The sequence below is a fragment of the Schistocerca nitens genome, chromosome 12 (assembly GCF_023898315.1).
Source record: "Schistocerca nitens isolate TAMUIC-IGC-003100 chromosome 12, iqSchNite1.1, whole genome shotgun sequence".
Lineage (NCBI taxonomy): Eukaryota > Metazoa > Arthropoda > Insecta > Orthoptera > Acrididae > Schistocerca > Schistocerca nitens.
This window is the reverse complement of record NC_064625.1, coordinates 42,936,491-42,962,452: the sequence shown is the minus strand read 5'-3', so window position 1 is coordinate 42,962,452 and position 25,962 is coordinate 42,936,491. Positions and strand designations below refer to the sequence as shown.

At 45.7% G+C, this 25,962-nt stretch overlaps 1 protein-coding gene across 1 annotated transcript in view; it reads left to right on the top strand.

The window, feature by feature from the left end:
* The window catches only part of LOC126214897 (5-hydroxytryptamine receptor 2A), a 177,122-nt gene that overhangs the window by 64,535 nt on the left and 86,625 nt on the right, over positions 1 to 25,962 (top strand). The window lies entirely within an intron of this gene.

Below are 25,962 nucleotides of genomic sequence, written 5' to 3'. Positions count from 1 at the left end.
CGAGCTGTTCCTAACTGACAGACAGAATGGTAGAAAATAGGATAGTATTTTGGAGAATCTGAGAGAAGAAATATCCAACTAAGAACTAAACAAAACGAATGTTAGGTGAAACCTGACTTGACACATTTGTATAGGGCTATGACACTAGCTATCTATATCAACAAAGGTATAGCAAGGGCAACCGAGTGAAGTAAAATTAACTGAGATGACTCAGGTCCTGGAGTACCTCCTAATATTGTGGCTCAAATGGCTCTAAGCACTACGGGGCTTAACATCTGAGGTCATCAGTCCCCTAGACTTAGAGCTACTTAAACCTACCTAAACATAAGGACATCACACACATCCATGCCCGAGGCAGGATTCGAACCTGCGACCGTAGCAGGAGCGCGGTTCCGGACTGAAGCGCCTAGAACCGCTCGGCCACAGCGGCCGGCTCCTAATATAGTGTCGGATTTCGTTTTGCCAAGTGTAGAGCAGTAACTCGACTTGGCTTGGACTCAGTAAGTCGTTGGAAGTCCCCTGCAGAAATACTGAACCATGCTGCCTCCGTGCTAAATTTTTGCCGATGCAAGGTTTCGTGGAGTAACTGACCTCTCGATTATGTCCCATAAACGTTCGATGGGATTGATGTCAGGCGATTTGGATGGCCAAATCATTCACCCGAACTGTCAAGAGACTTCTTCAGACCAATCACGAATAATGTGGGCCGGTGACAAGTCGCACTATCATCCAAAAAGATTTCATCATTGTTTCGAGAAGTGAAGTCCATGAATGGCCACAAATGGACTCCAGGCAGCCGAACATAGCCATTTCCGGTCAGTGTTCGGTTCAGTTGTACCAGATGACCCAGTCCATTTCCTGTAAGAACAGCCTTCACTAGTATGGAGCCACCATCAGCTTGGAAGGTGCGTTGTTGACAACTTTGGGGAATGGCTCCGTAGGCTCTGCACCACATTCGAGCCCTACCGCCCGTTCTTACCAACTGAAATCTGGATTCATCTGGTCTGGCCACAGTTTTACAGTCGCCTAGGTTCCAATCGATATGGCCACGAGCCCAGAAGAGGAGCTGCAGGCAGGGTCGTACTGTTGGCAAAGACACTCGCGTCGGTCATCTGCTGCTACAGTCCATTAACGCCAAATTTTGTCGCACTGTCCCAACTGGTACGTCCATCGTACGACCCACATTAATTCCTGCGGTTATTTCAAACAGTGTTGCCGGTCTGTTAGCACTGACAAAAAAGTGGTTCAAATGGGTCTGAGCACTATCCGACTTAACAAAATGGTTCAAATGGCTCTCAGCACTATGGGACTCAACATCTTAGGTCATAAGTCCCCTAGAACTTAGAACTACTTAAACCTAACTAACCTAAGGACATCACACACACCCATGCCCAAGGCGGGATTCGAACCCGCGACCGTAGCAGTCCCGCGGCTCCGGACTGCAGCGCCAGAACCGCTAGACCACCGCGGCCGGCACAACATCTGAGGTCATCAGTCCCCTAGAACTTAGAGCTACTTAAACCTAAGTAACCTAAGGACATCACACACATCAATACCCGAGGCAGGATTCGAACCTGCGACCGTAGCGGTCGCTCGGTTCCAGACTGTAGCGCCTAGAACCGCACGGCCACTCCGGCCGGCTAGCACTGACACCTCTATGCAAACGCTGCTGCTCTCGGTCGTTAAGTGAAGTCCGTCGGCCACTGCGTTGTCCGTGGTGAGAGGTAATGCCGGGAATTTAGTGTTGTCGGCACACTCTTGACAATGTGAATCTCCCAATGTTGAATTCCCTGATGATTTCCAAAATGAAATGTCCCATGTGTCTAGCTCCAACTACCATTTCGCGCTCAAATTATTTGCCGTGGTGCGGCCACAATCACGTGAGAAACTTTTCACATGGCTCACATAATTACAATCGACAACTCTCCCGATGCGCTATCCCTTCATACCTTGTGTGCACGGTGCTATCGCCATCGCTGTTTCGTTATCCCACCTTAGTGCAGATTGGCAAATGAGAACAGATAAATTATAAGAAGGTTTTCTGTTTGGACACGAGAGTAACTGATGATGGTCGCTGTTGAGCGGATCTAAAATACTTACAGGTTGTAGCAAGAAGGTTGTCTCCAAAAATGAGAAATTTCATGATATACTTGAGTTTATACACTCCTGGAAATGGAAAAAAGAACACATTGACACCGGTGTGTCAGACCCACCATACTTGCTCCGGACACTGCGAGAGGGCTGTACAAGCAATGATCACACGCACGGCACAGCGGACACACCAGGAACCGCGGTGTTGGCCGTCGAATGGCGCTAGCTGCGCAGCATTTGTGCACCGCCGCCGTCAGTGTCAGCCAGTTTGCCGTGGCATACGGAGCTCCATCGCAGTCTTTAACACTGGTAGCATGCCGCGGCAGCGTGGACGTGAACCGTATGTGCAGTTGACGGACTTTGAGCGAGGGCGTATAGTGGGCATGCGGGAGGCCGGGTGGACGTACCGCCGAATTGCTCAACACGTGGGGCGTGAGGTCTCCACAGTGCATCGATGTTGTCGCCAGTGGTCGGCGGAAGGTGCACGTTCCCGTCGACCTGGGACCGGACCGCAGCGACGCACGGATGCACGCCAAGACCGTAGGATCCTACGCAGTGCCGTAGGGGACCGCACCGCCACTTCCCAGCAAATTAGGGACACTGTTGCTCCTGGGGTATCGGCGAGGACCATTCGCAACCGTCTCCATGAAGCTGGGCTACGGTCCCGCACACCGTTAGGCCGTCTTCCGCTCACGCCCCAACATCGTGCAGCCCGCCTCCAGTGGTGTCGCGACAGGCGTGAATGGAGGGACGAATGGAGACGTGTCGTCTTCAGTGATGAGAGTCGCTTCTGCCTTGGTGCCAATGATGGTCGTATGCGTGTTTGGCGCCGTGCAGGTGAGCGCCACAATCAGGACTGCATACGACCGAGGCACACAGGGCCAACACCCGGCATCACGGTGTGGGGAGCGATCTCCTACACTGGCCGTACACCACTGGTGATCGTCGAGGGGACACTGAATAGTGCACGGTACATCCAAACCGTCATCGAACCCATCGTTCTACCATTCCTAGACCGGCAAGGGAACGTGCTGTTACAACAGGACAATGCACGTCCGCATGTATCCCGTGCCACCCAACGTGCTCTAGAAGGTGTAAGTCAACTACCCTGGCCAGCAACATCTCCGGATCTGTCCCCTATTGAGCATGTTTGGGACTGGATGAAGCGTCGTCTCACGCGGTCTGCACGTCCAGCACGAACGCTGGTCCAACTGAGGCGCCAGGTGGAAATGGCATGGCAAGCCGTTCCACAGGACTACATCCAGCATCTCTACGATCGTCTCCATGGGAGAATAGCAGCCTGCGTTGCTGCGAAAGCTGGATATACACTGTACTAGTGCCGACATTGTGCATGCTCTGTTGCCTGTGTCTATGTGCCTGTGGTTCTGTCAGTGTGATCATGTGATGTATCTGACCCCAGGAATGTGTCAATAAAGTTTCCCCTTCCTGGGACAATGAATTCACGGTGTTCTTATTTCAATTTCCAGGAGTGTATGTTGGGAATTATCTCCTGACAGAGTTTGTGTAGCGTGCAGCCTCGTACAATAGTGAAATACAGATAATACGAGTAAGTAAAGAAGACAAGAATGGAATAGAAGCTTACGACATGTGGTGGTACAAAAGAATGCTGATGATTGTATGAGCGGATCCGACAACTAATCGAGATACTGAATCGAGCTGTGGACGTAAGAAATTTGTGGCATAACTTGAGTGAAAGAAGGTCGGTATCACACACCATGAGGCATCAGGTAATAGTAAGTTTACTTAAAGAGGGAAATGTGGGGGAGAGGGTGATGTAAAACGATTACAGAAGTTATGCAACGATGGTGAGCCTTGCACGGGATGGACTAGCATTGAAAAATGATGTGAGGACGACAAAAGCTGAATCCAGTCCTTTCTGCAAATTAGCGCTTTCCAGTTGTCTCCACATTTTCTTTTCCTTTGCCAGTTCTGTAGAGTATCTCCTTATTTCTTATTTTATCATACCACTAATTTCAATCATCGCCATGTGATGATACCACATCCCAAAAGCTTCAGTTCTTTTGGGTTCCTATTTTCTACCAGTCCACGAATCACTCTCACGCATCCTCAGACGAATACTCTGCGAAATACCTTTCATAAATAAAGACCTATATTTGAGACTAGTAAACCTTGTTTGGCAAGTAATGTTGCCTTTGGCTGTAGTAATTTCCTTCTCATGCTCTCGTCTCGTATGTCCGGCTTTACTTTGATTCCGCGGTTAACACAATTCCTTGGCTTCATTTACTACATCGTCTCATCCTTTGATGTTAAATTTGTCGCTCATCTCATTGCTGCTACACCTCAATATTTTTGTGTTTCTTTGATTTACTTGTGCTCACTAGTGGATACGGGTGTGCCTCGGTGACTTAGTGAAAAGGTTCCATAATTCACATTGAAACATCGTTTATTTCCCTAAATCGATAAGTACGAACGCTTGGATGGTTCCTTAGAAAGGGCAAGGCTGATTTCCATCTACATCCTACCACCAATCCGAGATTGTGCTTAGTCTTTAGTGACCTCGTCACTGACGCTGCGATAAAGTCACTTGTACCTTCCTCAGATATCCTGGTTCGATGTTACTGTCTCTCATTCACATCGATGATTTCAATGTCTGTGTTTCTAAAGTGTCTGTATCTTTGCGTTTCAACTGTTCTTGAGAATTACACCTGCGCTAAATGTAGCAAACGTATTAGCAGTTTGCGATTACGTATCGACGTTAGCTACTTGTGATATATTAAAATTTGTCTCGCACCGGGACTCGAAGCCGGATTTCCCACCTAAGGCGAGGAGTCAGCTTAACCACTTCGGCTATCTGTGCACTCCTGCAGGACCGACCCAAACGTCCATACGTCACTTTGTGCGGTTAAAGCCACCGAGCGAGGTGGCGCAGTGGTTAGCATACTGTACTCGCATTCGGAAGGACGACGGTTCAATCCTGCGTCCGGCCACCCTGATTTGGGTTTTCCGTGAGTTCCCTAAATCGCTCCAGGCAAATGTCGGGATGGTTCCTTTGAAAGGGCACGGCCGACTTCCTTCCCCATCCTTCCCCAATCCTATGAGACCGATAACCTCTCTGTTTGGTCTCTTCTCCCAAACAACCAACCAACCAACCGACCGGTTAAAGCCACCGCTCGCATTAAGCGGGAAATCCGGATTCAACTCCCAGTGTGGGACAGATTTTCGTATATCACAACTAGCTGACGTCAATATATATTCGTAAATTGCAAATCTATTTCTTAATATTTATTCGCATTACTCGTGTTATTGTGATGTAATAATTTAAATTATTTCATTGGTTAATAATAGTTAAAAAGTATTGGTCCTACAGTCTTTCTGCTACCTCTCGCTCCTACCATCTGTGGTAATAATTTGTCAATGTTGTAAATGCCAAGTTGCAGTCCTGGTTTAGAGTTCCATTCAAATATTCCCACATGAGCAAATTCAACGCGTTGAAGTCGGGGGAACTTGAAGGCCATGGTATTGGTGAAGCACGAATGATATGCTTGCTGACGAAATGGTACGGTACCTAGGTACCCGGAATGACGATAAAATCTTACGAAAGCGGTTTTCAGAAACTTGGTTCAAACGGCTCTAAGCACTATGGGACTTAACTTCTGAGGTCATCAGTCCCCTAGAACTTAGAACCACTTAAACCTAACTAGCCTAAGGACATCACACACATCCATGCCCGAGGCAGGATTCGAACCTGCGACCGTAGCGGTCGCGCGGTTCCAGACTGTAGTGCCTAGAACCGCCCGGCCACCCCGGCCGGCAGCGGTTTTCGCTTTGCAGTTTAAGCCTCACTTGGATGTTACGTCATAAATGTCGCCTTAGACATAAAAAGTGAAGTAACACTGGCATATCTGCACTCGTATCGGAAAACCGTTGGTTCCGGACCTATGGTTATTGGGATTATTTGCATGTTCCATTGTTCTCTACTCGTCTCTTTCGTAGTTATCTGTAATAACCAGACACCCCTCTATAAGTAACCTTGGGGATAATATCGGAAGGTCGATGAGGTTGTTCGAAATGATACTGTCATATACATAAAGGTAGCACTACTAAAAAATTGAAGCAAAATGCGGGAAGAATTGTGGAAGATTAAAGCTCGCAACAGGGAATGGTAGTTGGCCCTCGACGTACGCAGATGTAACATACCTATATTACAAAAAAGATATCCTGTTTTAAGATTCATCGTTTACGATGTTAGTTCCAGGTTGTCTATCGAAAGACTTCCAAGGACAACAAACGTTTGATTTTCAATATTTCGCGGTTATAGACAGGTATTAGAGTTAGAAAGCGTTTATATACACACAACAAAAAAAGTTTTGCATCATCTCGGTTCCCAGAACTCCTGAAGATAGACTGTGGATATTGTATCAGAGACACAATCCCTTTGACTGTGCAGAGATGTCACTAAATGTAAACAACCATGCATGAGCAGCGCCTATTAGACGCAGAGGGTCAAACAGCCTATCAATTCAAGTCATTCCACCAGGAACACGGCTCGTGTTGTCTGTAGTTCAACCATGCCTAGACGGTCAATACTGCGGTCCGATTGTGTACGCATTGATACTTTGTGCCAGGAAGGGCTCTCAACAAGGGAAGTGCCCAAGCGTCTCGGAGTGAACCAAAGCGATGTTGTTCGGATATGGAGGAGATACAGAGAGACCGGAACTGCCGATGACATGCCTCGCTCAAGCCGGCCAAGAGCTTCTGCTGCAGTGGATGACCGCTACCTGCGGATTATGGCTCGGAGGAACCCTGACAGCAACGCCAACATGTTGAATAATGCTTTCCGTGCAGCCACAGGACGTCGTGTTACGACTCAAACTGTGCGCAATAGGCTGCATGATGCACAAATTCACATCCGACGTGCATGGCGAGGTCCGTCACTGCAACCACGACACCATGCAGCGCGGTACAGATGGGCCCAACGACATTCCTAATGGACCGCTCAGGATTGGCATCACGTTCTCTTCACCGATGAGTGTCGCATATGCCGTCAACCAGAAAGTCGTCGGAGACGTGTTTGGAGTAAACCCAGTCAGGCTGAACGTCTTAGACACACTGTTCTGTGAGTGCAGCAAGGTGGAAGTTCCCTGCTGTTTTGGGGTGGCATTGTGTGGGGCCGACGTACGCCACTGGTGGCCATGCAACGGCTGTACGACACTTGAATGCCATCCTTCGACTGCCAGTGCAACCATATCGGCAGCAAATTCGCGAGGCACTCGTCTTCATGGACAACAAACGGCGCCCTCATCGTGCATATCTTTGAGTTCCTTCAGGATAACGACATCGCTCGCCAGCATGTTCTCTAGACATGAACCCTATCGAACACACTGGGATAGATTGAAGGGCTCTTTATGAACGACGTGACCCACCAACCACTCTGAAGGATGTACGTCGAATCGCCGTTGAGCAGTAGGATGATCTGGACCAACAGTGCGTTGCTGAAGTTGTGGATAGTATGCCACGATGAATACAGGCATGCTTCAACGCAAGAGGACATGCTACTGCGTATTAAGAGGTACCGATGTGTACAGCAATCTGGACCACCACATCTAAAGATCTCGCTGTATGGTGGTACAACATGCAATGTCTGGTTCTCGGATGTTTATAACTCAAGCAGCGTAACTCGCCACGTGCAAATACACTGTATTCTTCCAGTATTTGAGACTTAGTTACTTGCAACAAGCTTTGTACATAACCTTACGCTTTCACGAAATATTTTTAAGCTGATAATCCCCCCCCCCCCCTCCTACCCCCTTAATATGATGAATGAAATAAGTTTGTCGCCTACTACATTTTAGCTGTAGATGCAGTAAAACTGACGCGTCTGGGATGACGATTTAATTTATTACTTCTTTACTACTAACACTATTCGCAGTATAGTCTTCAGACAAGTCCGCATATACCATTAAATGTACCTGCACGATTATACAGGATGGTCCATTGATAGTGACCGGGCCAAATATCTCACGAAATAAGCATCAAACGAAAAAACTACAAAGAACGAACTTGGAGGAGCAAACCAGATGGTTCTATTGGTTGGCCCGCTAGATGGCGCTGCCATAGGTCAAACGGACATCAACTGCGTTTTTTTAAAGGAGGAACCCCCATTTTTATTACATATTCATGTAGAACGTAAAAAATATCAATGTTTTAGTTGGACTACTTTTTGCGCTTTGTGATAGATGGCGCTGTAATTGTCACAAACGTATAAGTACGTGGTATCACGTAACATTCCTCCAGTGCTGACGGTATTTGCTTCGTGATACATTACCCGTGTTGAAATAGACCGTTTACCAATTGCGGAAGAGGTCTATATCGTGTTGATGTATGGCTGTTGTGATCAAAATGCCCAACGGGCGTATGCTATGTATGCTGCTCGGTATCCTGGACGACATTGTCCAAGTGTCCGGACCGTTCGCCGGATAGTTGCGTTATTTAAGGAAACAGGAAGTGTTCAGCCACATGTGAAACGTCAACCACGACATTCAACAAATGCCCAACTAGGTGTTTTAGCTGCTGCCACGGCTAATCCGCACATCAGTAGCAGACAAATTGCCCGAGAATTGGGAATCTCAAAAACGTCGGTGTTGGGAATGCTACATCAACATCGATTGCACCCTTACCATATTTCTATGCACCAGGAATTGCGTGGCGACGACTTTGAACGTCGTGTACAGTTCTGCCACTGGGCACAAGAGAAATTACGGGACGATGACAGATTTTTTGCACGCGTTCTATTTAGTGACGAAGCGTCATTCACCAACAGCTGTAACGTAAACCAGCATAATATGCACTATTGGGGAACGGAAAATCTCCGATGGCTGCTACAATTGGAACATCATCAACCTTGGCGGGTTAATGTATGGTGCGGCATTATGGGAGGAAGGATAATTGGCCCCCATTTTATCGATGGCAATCTAAACGGTGCAATGTATGCTGATTTCCTACGTAATGTTCTACCGATGTTACTACAAGATGTTTCACTGCATGACAGAATGGCGATGTACTTCCAACATGATGGATGTCCGGCACATAGCTCGCGTGCAATTGAAGCGTTATTGAATAGCATATTTCATGACAGCTGCATTGACCCGCACATTCACCTTATCCGACGTCCCCGGATTTCTTTCTGTGGGGAAAGTTGAAGGATATTTGCTATCGTGATCCATCTACAACGCCTAACAACGTGTGTCAGCGCATTGTCAATGCATGTGCGAACATTAGGGAAGGCGAACTACTCGCTGTTGAGAGGAATTTCGTTACACGTATTGAAAGATGCGTTGAGGTTGACGGACATCATTTTGAGCATTTATTGCATTAGTGTGGTATTTACATGTAATCACGCTGTAACAGCACGTGTTCTCAGAAATGATATGTTCACAAAGGTACATGTATCACATTGGAACAACCGAAATAAAATTATCAAACCTACCTACGTTCTGTATTTTAATTTAAAAAACCTGCCTGTTACCAACTGTTAGTCTAAAATTGTGAGCCATATGTTTTTGGCTATTTCAGCGCCATCTATCGCAAAGCGAAAAAAGTGGTCCAACTAAAACATTCATATTTCTTTACGTACTACACGAATATGTAATAAAAAATCGGGGTTCGTATTTTAAAAAACACAGTTGATATCCGTTTGACCTATGGCAGCGCCATCTAGCGGGCCAACCATAGCGCCATCTGGTTTCCCCCTCCAAGCTAGGCAAATTTCGTTCTTTGTAGTTTTTTCGTTTGAAGCTTATTTCGTGAGATATTTGGCCCGGTCACGATGAATGGACCACCCTGTATAACTGCAAGTCACGTACACCGATTAGCCAAAACATTATGACAACGTGTTTTATAGCGTGTTGGTCCTCTTCACAAACACAGTACAACAGAGATTCTACTTGGCATGGTTCAAATGGCTCTCAGCACTATGGGACTTAACTGCTGAGGTCATCAGTCCCCTAGAACTTAGAGAAGTACTTAAACCTAACCTAAGGGCATCACACACATCCATGCCCGAGGCAGGATTCGAACCTGCGACCGTAGCGGTCGCGCGGTTCCAGACTGTACTGCTTGGCATGGATTCTACCAAGCCCTTAATAGGTTTCCTGAAGCATGTGGCATCAATTATCTATCCGCAGGTCACTAAATTCCCGTAAATTGTGGGAAGTTGGTTTGTGGTTCCGCAGCTGGCGCCCGATGTGTGTTGAAATGGGTACAGATCAGGAGCATTTCTGGCTAAGATGTCAATGTGAGTTCACCGTCAAGCTCCTCAAACCACTGCAGCACGAGTCTGGTCCTGTGCCGCAGAGAGTGATCCTGCTGGAAGATGTTACCGCCATGAGAGAAGACTTCAACCATGAAGGAATGACGATGGCCCACAATAGTGTTCACATAGTTCACTGTTGTCTTCGAGTACTATCATACTTTCCGTAAAGCCCAACTCAGTGTACCTCATATAATAATTCTGCTCTCGCTGGTCTGGATCTGTGGGGCGGTGCACGTTTCAAGCACCATTCGAATGGATGACGTTGTGTAACGACGCAACCATCTACTTGTTGTAACAAAAAATGCGATTCATTCGACTGGCGACACGTTTCTATTGGTCCACAGTGAAAGTGATGCTGTGCACTCTGCAATCGTAAATGACGATGTCGTTGGGTCAACACAGGAACAGGTAGGGGTCGTGTGATGTGGAGCTCCATGTTCAATAGTGGCCTTTGAACCTGAAAGACTTGTGCCTGCAACAACATTGTACTCTGACATCAAATCTGCCACAGATCGATGGCTGTCCTGTACTACTCGGTGGGGGAACCTCCGACCTCTACGTTTTGTAATGACACGTGGTCGTCCAATACCACACAGCCTACGCGTTATTCCGCCATCCTTCAACCACTTTCTATATGCGCTCACGATAGTACGCCAACAGGCGACCAACCTCGCCGTTTCAGAGATTCTCGTTTCCGTCCGCAGCGCCGCAACAATGTGTCCTTTGTCAAAACCGCTTACATCAGTAGAGTTCCGCATTTGTGGCCCGTATCTTCGCTATAATGAGTGCGCGCATTCGTCTCTCCTCCGCTTACGTTCTCTCCCTACTGTGTCACGTGCCCGCACCATCACCAGGAGGCATTCAACCTTGCGGTGGGCAGCGGTCGTAATATTTCGGCTCATCAGTGTAGTTCACGAGATATGACGTGATAAACATTGAGATCCGTAGAAAACAATCTTTTCTTAAAACGTATCTACTTCCTTATACTGAGAGTGTTTATGGACTTGCAACAAACCTCATACGTAATTTCAAACCTTTTCTAAATTTTTCACGCTTATATGCTCAACGACAAATTTTAATAAATTATTTTTTTAAATTCACAATGGTTGCAGTTATTGTTCCTTTATTGGGCGTGAAAATAACCGCTACCAGTCACAGTAGACGATGATTTTAACACACGACCGGTTTCTGGCTTGCGCCCGTCTTCAGGTGGTTTACCTTCAGGTACAAGTTTCCATGTTCAGTGTTGGAGATACATAAAGCTCGTGTATCCGTATCGTTTCTATATTATATTTATCACATTTGTTATAAAAATATTTAGTTTTTTACACGTTAACTGTATGTTAGTCACGGTTATAATTACTTCCATGCTATGCCTTTAAATGTTAGTAACTTCAGGCACGCATGCATTCACAGTGGCACTTGAATGTGACTGTTTCATGCACGGTAGTTTGGTTGTTTTCCTGGTTGCGTATAAAGAGACAGCGTTGCTCATTATTCTATGGTTACATGTTGGCAGAAAAATCACTAGAACGAGTCGCATGCGTTACATATCTGGTCGCATACATAAGGTGCGATTTAAGGTGGAACGATCCGAAGTAAGGTACGCTCTGACTACGTTTACATTTATTTTTAAAGGTCTTACCAAGAGCTCAAGTAATGACAACTAATGTATGACGGAGGAAGGGAGAAGGGGGAGGCGCTAAATGAAAAATTATGGCGATGTGTGGAAAAATCGGCGGGGGAAGGGGAGTGGTGCCAATGGATAAGTCACTTGTATGGAAAAATGTTCTCGAACGGACCCTGAACGTAGTTCGCCCACAGAGGAGGTAGCTCACAAAACCCTAGTTCGACCAATACTTGAATACTGTTTGTAAGTCTAGGACCCATATCGGATAGGACATAAACAGATTATACAGGGCGACAATTATTGAACTATATTAAATAAAATAGTCATAACTTCTGAATGGCTTGCGTTAGGACATTCAAACTGCACGGTTGGCCGCGGGACATGCTGGCAATTAGTATACGCATGTATGGTTTAATTTAGCGACGTAGCCCACTTCCGTTTGAATGGAGTCGTGAATAAGCAAAATTGGCGCATATTGGTGACTGAGGCTCCGCATTTCGCAATGGAGAAGTGTCCTCACCCTCAACGGGTGACTACGTGGTGTGCAGTGCCCAGCTACAGAGTAATCGGTACGATATTCCTTGATGGTACAGTGACTACCGAACGATACGTGAAAATTTTGGAAGATGATTTCATCTCCGTTATCCAAAGTGACTGGTTTCGACAAGATGTGGTTCATCCAAGATGGAGCTCGACCCCATCGAAGAAAGAGATTGTTTGATGTCCTGGAGGAGTACTTTGAGGACCGCATATGTGTGGGGTGCCAAGAGCCCACTGGGTCTCGATTGGGCACCATATTCTCCGGATCTAAACACATGTGATTCCTGTATGGCTACGAAGTCTTTCGCGACGTATTTCTTGAGTAAAAATCTCTCTGTGTACATGCTGCGTCAATTCAGGATAAAACTCCAAGCTTTCGACCACTACCTCAGGAAGCCAACCCATACAGACTTATATCTGCATAGACATAGCTTCCATCATCCGTCTCAGAAGAGAGCTATGCTGAATACTTTAGTACACAGAGCCAGGACTATTTCTGACAAGGACCACCTCGGTCCCGAGATTAACCATTTGACGACTGTTTTCAAGAGGAATGGTTATTCTGCCGGTGAAATTAAATCAGTATTGCCCAAGAAAGTAAAACACGATGCCGGCCACATACACGAAGAGGACCAACACATAGCGCGACTTCCTTTTTGCGGTGCTATAACGAGCAAGATAGCCAGAGTCCTGAAGAGGCAAGGAATAAAACCAGTTTTCCGACCACCTAGGAAAATTAAGGAAATGTTGAGACCAGTCAAAGATAGTCTCGGCTTAAGAGTGCCGGGAATTTATACTATTCCTTGCGAATGCGGCAAGAATTACGTGGGCCAGTCTGTAAGAACCGTTGCCGACCGCTGCATCGAGCACCAACGCCACCTGAAATACAGGTATTTGGAAAAATCAGCGGTGGCTGAACATAGCCTTCTTAACAAGCATAAGATTTTATTTGAAGAAACCAGAGTAATAGCCCACGCATCGAATTACTGGGACTCTGTGATCCGGGAAGCAGTCGAAATTAGACTTAGCGATAGTAACTTTAACAGAGACAACGGCTATGCACTTAGCAACACTTGGAAGAGTGCACTGGATAAAGTAAAATCGCAGAGAAAAACTTCTCGCACTTTACCTCCTGATTCAAGGGATGGCGCTGCAAGCAACGCGGGATAGCAACTACATCTATGGAAGTAGAGGGCACCACTTCACTACGCGCCATATCGCTGCTGCCATGACGCATTCCAGCCAATCAGAAGTCGCCCTTTGCATATAAAAGTGGGAACCTTGCTAGTTCACGACAAATCCTTGAACGTCATGCTCTCCGCCTCGCCTATCGCATCCGTCTCCCCTCCCCCACGCGGATCTTGTACGATCTCATCCCCTTCCCCCACCTCCTCCTTTTCCTTGAAAGGATACGGATCCTGTACACCTCCCGCAAACTCAATCCTCCTCACCCGCTCGTCTCCCCGATCCTCTCCAACTCCCGCCCGCTGCCGCGCCTGTATTCGCACGTCCCACCCGGTCTCCATCTCTCCACCCTCCTTACCCTCTCCCAAGGTGGCTTCCGCCAGCTCCCCCTCCCTGATGATGCCCTCCTCCCCTCCATCTACCCCTCCTACCAACTTTGATCCTCCCGCCCTCCTCCTGTGCTTGCTCCTCTGGGCACTCTCCCTCCCTTCTCTCCCTTTTCCCTCCCTCCTCCTTTTCTCCCCCCTCCTCCCCAGGGCATCCCCTCCCCTATCCCTCTCCTCCTGCCCCCGTCTCCTCAGCCATTGGCATCCTTTTTCTCCCCTCTCCCCCACCTCACCCCTGTTCCCCTCTCAGCAGGTCCCCGGACTCGCACACGCTAAGTGGACTTTCGCGCGCCGGAGATCACCGCCATCAGTGTTTCGTGTGTGCCGTCATGTTTGGTGTTCAGTGTTCACCGTCACACTCCATCGTTCACCAGTGCCATCGACATCTTCAGTGTTTGTGCCTCGTGTCAACAGTTTGTAGTGTGCATTGTCTTCGAGTGTGAACGGCCTCATGTTTTTTATGTTCATGTGTCTACTGTTTTTTCTCCCGCCGTTTTGTTCCAACCCATGTGTCTTCTCTGTTTTATCATTGTAATATCTTTGGCTGAAGAGCGGCGTATTGTGCTGCTGCCAGCCTACCTGTTATACTGGTATTAAAATCACAATAAAGAAAAAACAAATAGTTCACGACAGTCAGTTTTAGCCCTGACGACGACCATGGAGGTAGTGGTCGAAAGCTTGGAGTTTTATCCTGAATTGACGTGGCATGTACACCGAGAGATTTTTACACATGTGATTCCTTTTTGTTGGGCTGTATTAAAGACAAGGTATACAGCAATAACCCCGAAACGAGTGCCGGGCTGAAAAGAGTCATTCAGGATGTCGTCGGCAGCACCAGTGTTCCGTCAAGCACAATTTCCCTATTCGTCTGCGCCACGTCATCGCCAATGATGGCAGTCATATCGAACATAACATAATCTAGATGCGAATATCTGTAGCTGTTTGTATGCTGAATGAAGTGTGTGCACGCTGTAGTTTGGAACTAATTAACGTTTTTTTATTAAATACAGTTCGATAATTGTCACCTTGTACAATATTCGAAGAAGAACAGCGTATTTCGTCATCGGTTCGTCAAGTAAGATCGAAAGCGTCACGGAAATACTCAGCCAACTCTAGTGGCAGACCCTGCAAGACAGGCAGAGTGCCTGATAGTGAGATTCACTGTTAAATTTCTTAAAATGTACGTTCGTAGAAGAGTCAACGAATACACTAATTCCTCCTACATATATCTCTGGAAAACATCATGAAGACAGAATCACAGATATTCGAAACCGCACGTAGGCTTAAGAACAATCCTGAGCGGTAAGAAAGAAATTTTATTTCCAGCGCCAACAACGTCGACTATCAAGAGCATTGTAAAACACTCTTTAAATGGGGATGATCCAAGCATTGGTGAGAGGGATGGAAACGACGCACCGCGTTTCTAAGGCCGTTTTAGAAAAAAAAAAAGCAGCAAATAGCGCTTCACCGCCAAATTAAACATACCTAAAGCCTCACAGAGAGACAAAAAGTAAACGAAGCCAAAACTAGTGTAAAGAACCATGCGTGCAGCGTTCAGTAAATTCGAAAGTAAAAATTCTGCATACCGACTTGACAGAAAGTCGTAAGAAGTTTTGGCCTTTATTTAAACCTATAAACGTATCGATGCCATCATTAGTCTAGACACCCTTATGACCATAATTGCAATGAAACGGAAGACGATACAGAAAAGATCAAAATACTAGACGTCATTTTCCGAAACTCTTTCTCAAAAGAAGATAGCACTGGAGTTGCCCCTTTACATCGTCGCCCGAACCACTAATTGCCTGATAGCGAAACGACTGACCGTGGGGTAGAAAAGCAGCTGAAATCAGTCAGCATAGGAGAGGCTACGGCAACTGGAGGGATACCAGTACGATTCTACACAGAGTCCACACTGATGCGCCAAAGAATCATAGCAATTCACCCTCAAAACAAAGAAATGTAACGTATTGCCAGTAATTAGACAGAAATAGCGTTTATTGAATGGTTACAAAATTGCAGAACAATCACTGGAAGCAGTTCGAACTGATGTGAAGTGGAACGACCACATAAAATTAACTACGATTAAGCCAGATGCCAAACTGAGTCACTGGAAAAACCCTCAGGAATGTAGTCTATCAACAAAGGAAACAGCTTAGAAAATGCTTGTTCGACCAATACTTGAGTATTACTAGTCAGTATGGGATCCGTACCAGAGAGGATGATAGAGAAAATAGAGAAAATCCAAAGAAGAACGGCGTGTTTCGTTACAGGTTCATTTAGTAAGCACGAAAAGGTCACAGTAATTATTAACGAACTCCAGCGGCAGACGTTGCAAGAGGGGCGTACTGCAATACAATGTGGTTTATTGCTAAAGTTCTGAGAGCGTAGGTTCCTAGAAAATTCATCTAGTATATGCTTCCGTCTACGTATGTCCCACTCAAACGCCATTAGAGATTAGACGATTACCGACAATCGTTCTTCCCAAGGAACCATTCGCAACTGGATCAAGGGGAAAGCGACAGTGCTACACGAAGTACCCTTCGCCGCACACCATAACGTGGTTACCGGCGACAGAGATGTAGATCTACAGGCAGAAGAGATTCTGCCTTACGGTGTGGACGCACTGACCGTGCCAAACAGATGGTCTGAGCTCCAGTGTCGAACCGCTTGGCAGTGGTTTTCTCAGGGAGGGCAGTAGTAGTAATGCAGCGGAGAGGGGTTATTGAAGATGCGGACGAAAATATTGCCGGCCTGGCTCTCTACTGGGGGGCCGGATTCCTTCCCACCGCCCGCCCCCATAGCAGATTCGGCCCATCTTGGGGCGTTCCACGCCCCCCCCCCCTCCTCCCACCGGGTTCCACCCCCCCTCCCCCTCTGCGCCTCCGAGATATTCTTGAGGCTTTAATCTCGGCCGCCAGAATTGGATATTTTAATTACGCGAGACAAAGGGCCACCGACGCGCCTTTATGGCGGCGACAAAGACGTCGCCGGCTGCCCTAATCATTTCCAGTCTCCTGAACATTACGGCGGCCCGCTCCGGCTCCCCATTGTATTGGGCGCAAAGTGTGGCAGATAAACCCGAGGAAAGAAATCGGCAGGAGCAAAGATCTACTCCCTCAAGTGGAATCGAATCCGCAGATATTGAAACTCACGAAAATTCCTTCGATGATTCCGTTCTTTTACACACGAAAATTTTTGCAGCCAAACGACCCACCACATGCAGATCAGTCAAACGAAACGGATAGAGTCTTGCAAAGAGGTCATGAAATGAAGAGCGACACAGATAAGACAGTAATTATGGAATGTAGTCGATCAGGAAGTGATGAGGGAATAAGTTATGGAAAGGACACTGAAAGTAGTACACGTGTTTTGCTATTTTGGTAGCAACGTACTGGGTGGTTACAATTAAAGTGCAATTTCTCACAAAGGTCCAGTGTGGTTTGCAGCGAAACTAATACGGAAACGATTTACGCTGGAAAAGAATTTGTTTCACTTTTGGCCACCAGGTGCAAATCTGGTGCTGTAATGCAAGAAAGACGTATAGACATTTCGCATATGTAATGGATTAGGAACGGGGCATGGGCAGAAAATATCAAGCAAGTGACAAAGGCCCGATGTTGATGTTATTATTAACTGTTGCTTACACAATGTGTTCAGTCTGAGCACCTGAGGCGCCTACGAGATGCTGTACAGTGACAGATTTCCACCTGGTGGCCAAAATTGGAACTAATATTCGTCCAGTTTAAATCGGTTCCGCACTAACGCATTAGAATATCTACCAACTTTCGCTGCAGTTAGATGATTGCAGCACACGCTGGAAATACAGGGTGTTTCAAAAATGACCGGTATATTTGAAACGGCAATAAAAACTAAACGAGCAGCGATAGAAATACACCGTTTGTTGCAATATGCTTGGGACAACAGTACATTTTCAGGCAGACAAACTTTCGAAATTACAGTAGTTACAATTGTCAACAACAGATGGCGCTGCGGTCTGGGAAACTCTATAGTACGATATTTTCCACATATCCACCATGCGTAGCAATAATATGGCGTAGTCTCTGAATGAAATTACCCGAAACCTTTGACAACGTGTCTGGCGGAATGGCTTCACATGCAGATGAGATGTACTGCTTCAGCTGTTCAATTGTTTCTAGATTCTGGCGGTACACTTGGTCTTTCAAGTGTCCCCACAGAAATCACAGGGGTTCATGTCTGGCGAATAGGGAGGCCAATCCACGCCGCCTCCTGTATGTTTCGGATAGCCCAAAGCAATCACACGATCATCGAAATATTCATTCAGGAAATTAAAGACGTCGGCCGTGCGATGTGGCCGGGCACCATCTTGCATAAACCACGAGTTGTTCGCAGTGTCGTCTAAGGCAGTTTGTACCGCCACAAATTCACGAAGAATGTCCAGATAGCGTGATGCAGTAATCGTTTCGGATCTGAAAAATGGGCCAATGATTCCTTTGGTAGACATGGCGGCCCAGACCAGTACTTTTTGAGGATTCAGGGACGATGGGACTGCAACATGGGGCTTTTCGGTTCCCCATATGCGCCAGTTCTGTTTATTGTAAAAATAAGCTTCGTCAGTAAACCAAATGCTGCCCACATGCATATCGCCGTCATCAATCCTGTGCACTATATCGTTAGCGAATGTCTCTCGTGCAGCAATGGTAGCGGCGCTGAGGGGTTGCCGCGTTTGAATTTTGTATGGATAGAGGTGTAAACTCTGGCGCATGAGACGATACGTGGACGTTGGCGTCATTTGGACCGCAGCTGCAACACGGCGAACGGAAACCCGAGGCCGCTGTTGGATCACCTGCTGCACTAGCTGCGCGTTGCCCTCTGTGGTTGCCGTACGCGGTCACCCTACCTTTCCAGCACGTTCATCCGTCACGTTCCCAGTCCGTTGAAATTTTTCAAACAGATCCTTTATTGTATCGCTTTTCGGTCCTTTGGTTACATTAAACCTCCGTTGAAAACTTCGTCTTGTTGCAACAACACTGTGTTCTAGGCGGTGGAATTCCAACACCAGAAAAATCCTCTGTTCTAAGGAATAAACCATGTTGTCCACAGCACACTTGCACGTTGTGAACAGCACACGCTTACAGCAGAAAGACGACGTACAGAATGGCGCACCCACAGACTGCGTTGTCTTCTATATCTTTCACATCACTTGCAGCGCCATCTGTTGTTGAAAATTGTAACTACTGTAATTTCGAAAGTTTGTCCGCCTGAAAATGTACTGTTGTCCCAAGCATATTGCAACAAACGGTGTATTTTTATCGCTGCTCGTTTAGTTTTTATTGCCGTTTCAAATATACCGGTCATTTTTTAAACACCCTGTATGTGAGTAGCTGCTCTTTAATTATAACCACTTTGTAGCTGACTAAGAGAGAAGCAGAGAGGATATGAAATGTAGCCTGCCAATAGCACCAAAAGCGTTTTTGATAGAGATAAATTCGTTAACATCGAATACAAATACACTGTGAAAAATAATTAATGGACCACTTTTTCCAAACACTAATTTTAATTTTAATAATCAACAGCCTCAGTTGCACCGTTTACCTAGGTTTGAGTCGGAATAACCCAACCTTCTTCAGAATAACAGTAACTACCGTTTGTGTATAGTGGACAATATGTATGGGAAATATACGATATAAGGTGAAATAGAGGGAATTTATGAGATTAGTTTTGAAAAGGTAAAATACTTTTATTGTCAGAAGTATGGGGCGTTTTGGGCATCTGCAGAAGGCTTGTATAGAAGAGCTGGGTGCCCTGTTTCCGAACACAGTTGAAACGCTATAGTTAGTCATAAAATTAGACTGAAGATAGAGGTGGAGAGACTTAATAAATGTGTCATTGTGGATGTAACATGTATATTTAGCCTAGGTGAAAGAACTGAAGAGCCGGCCGGAGTGGCCGTGCGGTTCTAGGCGCTACAGGCTGGAACCGCGTGTCCGCTACGGTCGCAGGTTCGAATCCTGCCTCGTGCATGGATGTGTGTGATGTCCTTAGGTTAGATAGGTTTAATTAGTTCTAAGTTCTAGTTGACTGATGACCACAGCAGTTAAGTCCCATAGTGCTCAGAGCCATTTGAACCAAAGAACTGAAGAAACTATCAAGAAATTTAATAGTGACGGTCGCGAAGTGGGTCCGCGGCGGTTCCAGACAAGTTTTACAGTCAGACAATAATTTACGAATTTATAGTTTGAGCTTGACGATGTCCACTATGGTTATTCTGAAGAAGGTTGGGTTATCCCGGCTGAAACCTGGGTAAATTCTAGGTAAACGGTGCAACTGAGGCTGTTGATTAATAAAATTAAAATTAATATTTATACAGTTGCTGACAGGGCCGCGGAATGTTGAAGATATTTTAGAAACACCGTAATTATCTGTCACTGCGAACAGAAGTTTGAAATGTTGCTCAATGGTGCCTACGACCATCCTCTGCCACTGTGCAAAAGGGTGGCGCCCTGCGACTTTCCATTCGCGCTCGGTGATACTTCAAACAGCAACGCGTGTACACAGACGGAAAGGACATGGGGGGGGCTCAACAGTTCACGTGAGATGTAAAGCGGATTAATGATGTCATATTGGCATCAACTTTCATCATAATTCTGTCCAGTGCCATCGTGGACGTTTCAGACCAAGGGAAGGCCCTCACACGCCCTCTAGCCCACATTTCACGCCTCCTTCGAAAGCCTCTCTGATGGACGTCAGAACGGCAACGCTCAGCTTTGAAATCGCGCGGTTTTCCTATGGGCGGGCAGGGAATACATTTCAGACACACCGCCGCTCAGAATCAACGAGAAAAGGACTCAGGGGTTCGCATAAATGGCGTATATCGACCAATCTTTTCTCTGTGGATTTGATTCCCACACGATTTGCGGTCGAACGAGATAGTTCACAGTGTTATGAGCATCAGGACGACTTTCTCGACAACCACTGATACTGCTGACACCCCCCCCCCCCCAAGACGGATATCCAGTTGAGCACTACTGAAATACCGATAGTCGCAGTACAACCAATGTGCCTTTGTTCTTTGGTTCTTTCGTACTCGGGCTGATACTTTATTCATTAGTACTGTCCCACAATGGATGATTAACGAACTCCCAAATCATTGGCTAGGTGATGAGATACACAATTTGGTTTACAGTACACTGATGATTTGTCCTCAGTCAGGATTCTGTATTGCATCACTGGTAAAGACCAGTGAGGATTAAACAATTCTTCAAATTCTCCATTGCTAATTTCTCTGTTTCTTCTGAACGTTTCACTGGCTCACCTAATGCAGTTGCACAGGCGGTTTGCTTATGGCTATGGTTCAAATTCATCCTATCCAGATCATTTCATCTAAAACATCCAAACTGTCAACAATTAACCGGTATCTTTGGTCTAAAATTATTTATACCGGTAGGCACTACCTGCTTTCCGTCTATCTCCCATACACATACTATACTCCAGTGGAAAGGCCACCGAGATTTCTCTAATTCACCATATTCTCCCTTTGGTTCTACCACAGATAATTCGCTTATTGACAAACCCTGTTTCCCTGTATCTTGCATCATTTCATTGTGCAAATTGATCCTTAGTGGCGTTGCACACAATTTAACTGGTTCACCTTTCATGGGAGATGAACCTGATGGAAGAGTGGCAATGAAACGCTTTTCCCCAGACAAAACGATTCTCCATTAAATTTTGCTACATGTTGTCCGAGCTTAGTTTTAGCTTCATGCTTATACAGGAAATGCCTTGGCCCCACCTGAAAACTTAATATTACTGAACCCAGCAAATATACATCTTCAGCAACCACTACACGTAACCTATAACATGGACTGACTCTTTCCCATGAGATCCAAACCGCACTTTTTTGTTGCGCACTTCAAAAATTTTCCTGTACAGTGAATTATTTCTGGGCGCCGGCGTGTTAGGCATCCCGTCTGACACTCCTTAGTTTTCGCGTGCAGCCAACCTGTGCTGTTTCTGCGACGTAGCACCACTCAGTTTAGGGATGTCGAAATGATTGCCTGTCACACCGCCACCTAGGAATCACTTACTTGTTGTCTCTCAAATAGTTCAAATGGCTCTAAGCTCTATAGCACTTAACATCTGAGGTCATCAGTCCCATAGAACTTAGAACTACTTAAACCTAACTAACCTAAGGACATCACACACATACATGCCCGAGGCAGCGACCGTAGCAACAGCGTGGTTCCGGACTGAAGCGCCTAGAACCACTTGGCCACAGCAGCCGACCTGTTTTCTCTCGGCAGGAACGTGTTCAGAGTTCCCATCAAAGGCGGGTGCGTAGCACTGGGGGCCTTAATGAAAGGTCTTCTTTGAGGGAAATTTCGCCGCTTTGTTAACGCATATGTCGTTGTCGCATCCCTCTTTGATCACGTCACAGTAGAGTGTGAAATAGGACGGCTGAAACAGAATAAGTACCGTTTTCCGTGATCACATATCGCCCCTAGTTGTTCCACCCTACACATCAGAGCAAAAACTGTGATCACACTGCAGTCCAAAGGGGTGCGATAACGTCGAGTGGAGTTTCTAGCCCACCATGTCCTTGAGAGTTGTATCTTACCGAGGGCGTCAGCAAAGATTGTCAAGAACGTCGGCCTGTTGCTCATCACACTGCGAACTGTCGTTTTCGACCCGAAAACGTGTGGGAATCAACGCTGCAAGGAAGCGGATATGTACGTTGACAATCCTTTACGGCACCCCACAAGACCCATTCGTGTAGATTGTGAGCGGCGGAGTGTCTGAAATGTTTCCATCTATAAGGAAACTGCGTTGGGTGCTGCGGTTCTGACCTCCATCCGAGAGACATCAAAACAATTGATGTGACGATCTTCCCATCTTGTACGTATCCACGGTGGCGTTGGGCCGAATTGTGGAGAAATTTAGCGCCAATGTGACATTTCTTTCACATTTCCGAATTTTCATCTCATTATAAAATTTTCAATTTTCCGAATAAAATCATATATATAACACTTATAAACTCATGGGGGAAGTATTTTATTTTATTTTTTTAAATATAATCTACACCACCTGAAAATATTAAAATTTTTATGTGCATTATTTCAAAAAAATTGTTTAAATGGCTCTAAGCACTATGGAACTTAACATCTGAGGTCATCAGTCCCCTACTACCTAAACCTAACGAACCGAAGGACATCACACACATCCATGCCCGAGGCAGGATTCTAACCTGCGACCGTAGCAGCAGCGCGGTTCCGGACTGAAGCGCCTACAACCGCTCGGCCCCAGCAGCCGGCTTGCATTACTTCAAGATCTAATAATATCGGTAATTTTTATATACAAGGCTGTGGATTGCTGTGTAGTAAAGGTTAAATTACGTGTTTGTAATGGCCATGTCCAGAAGAGGATGGTCTCCAGGTTGAGGAAGTTGAAAGTTTGCGAGACAAGAAACTTGGTGATGGTAAAACCGTAAGAGGCAGGCTAACAGACAAAATCATTGGTGAACTATGGGATGGCAATTAGAAATAATACTGAGGAATTGCTGAAAATGAGGCAGGCAGTATGGGCTGCCTTCTTTCACATACTGTCAACTGATGAGAAACCAGTACACCCTTTTTTTCCCTCCTGGACCTGATTCGTGGTGCAATTACCGTAATGCCCAGTACTCAAACAGTTCATACAGCCATTCCATCCCAGCAGCAGTCATGGCTATCATTAAACCTATTTACAGAGACCTGGCAAATCCTGAATTATTTAAGAAGTGTCTGCATGGTCAGACTCAAAATCCCAATGTGTCGTTCAGTATTCTTACATGGACTCGGTTCCCAAAAAATGTTTTTCTTCGAATGAAGACACTAAAGTGGGGGGTCAGTGATGCTGTTATTGCTTTTAATGATGGTAACATTGGTAGGGTGAAAGTGCTACAGCATATGGGAATTAATCGTGAAGCAAACTGCAACGGATGGACAAGGTTCGCATTGATAAAGCAGAGTATGCAGCACAGTTGGCCACTAAGGAGTCCAGAAAGAAGAAAAGAAGGAAACACTTGGAAAAGGAGGATGATATACAGTGTGGTACAGGGTACTTCTGAGTGACTAAAAAAAATTAACCATATTTGAGTTACAGTCTTTTGAAACTTTAGAAGCCGTTCCTGATAATTTACAATTTCTGTTGCATTTTTACCTAAATCTCAGAAACAACATCGAGTAGAGTATTCAAATTTTCAGGTAGTAATAGCGTACATATCCTGAGTCTACTGAACTAAAAGAGGAACATAATGTTATGTGTAATTAAAATTATTTAGGATAACGTACAATAAAATACACCAAATTTTAACCATGTGATTAAAAAATTGTATTTGCGAAAGCAGTGGCTGAAATACAATTATTGTAGTTCAGTAGACTCAGACCATACAGTTTAATGCCCTGTAAAAGTTTCATGTCAGTGGCTACAGTGGTTTCTGAAATACAGGGAAGCCAAGTCACTAAATTTGACATTGTCGGGATAGGACGTTCCAACTCCCTTAACCCACCTTCCACTTCACAATAAGTACTGGGTTTTGCTTCGCATGGGTCGACACCCTCCTAAACTGACGGCGATGTCACACGGCGCCACTCTTTTCCCCCATTACACAGGAAGGTTGGCGGCACTTTTGAGCTACATTTCATACTCCCACATCGCAATGGAAGAGAATTACGATGTTTAGAATAAGAACCCCATAAACTGTGTTAGCAGTATTAGGAATTTTCTCTGAAGTTATTTAGCTGGAGCGTAGTCTTGAATGAAAGTGAGAGTAGGACGATAGACAATTAAAACTGGAAGCTTTAGTAATGTGACTGTAGGTGCTACAGAAGAGGGACGAACATTAGACTGATAGATCGGATACCATTGAGGTTCGCAGTGAACCGAAATCGGAAGAAAAGAATTTTGTGACATATCTTAACTAAAAGAACACTTCGTGAGCCATCACACACATTTTTTAGTTTGGGGGATAGAACTGGGGCCGACCGGAGTCTCCGAGCGGTTCTAGGCGCTTCAGTCTGGAACCGCGCGACCGCTACGGTCGCAGGTTCGAATCCTGCCTCGAGCATGGATATGTGTGATGTCCTTAGGTTAGTTAGGTTTAAGTAGTTCTAAGTTCTAGGGGACTCATGACCTCAGATGCTAAGTCCCATAGTGCTCAGAGCCATTTGAACCATTTGATAGAACTGGGGATGAAGACCAATGTTTGACTACAGAAGCAGGTTCAGATGTATGTAGGTTGTCGCAATTACGTAGAGATGGAGACTTGTACAGGATAGAGCAGAACGGACAGCTGCATCAAACCAGTCATCGGGTTGAAGATTACAAAAAATGGAGTTTAAAAATAATCTCAAGGAAAACTAGGTATGTGATAATGGATAGTGAAGAAAGCATGACTTCGAATTTTCGATTATACGAATTCATTATCAAAATGTTGTTCTTCCAAATATCCATGTGTAAATAGGTACACGAATGGAAGAAAGAGTGTGGAAGATTTTAAAAACTAAATTGGGTAGAGGAAACATGTAACTCGACAGTCAAAGTAAAACGTTTGGTCAAATGAGATCATAAATAAAACTAACAAGATTGTGTATGAAACAACAGTAGCAAGCAAATGTAGGTTTGGGTCCGAAGTTTGGCAAAACAGAGAGAAAGGCACAGCGTCACTCCATTGCAGAGTGAAAAATTCGTCCTGGAAACATCTCCCATGCCGTGGCTAAGCGATGTCTCCGAAATATCACATCCAGGTGCCTAGTGTAGGAAGTTTTGCATTTGTGTGAAGTTTGAAAGGATTTGAGATGAGATTCTGGCGGAAGTAA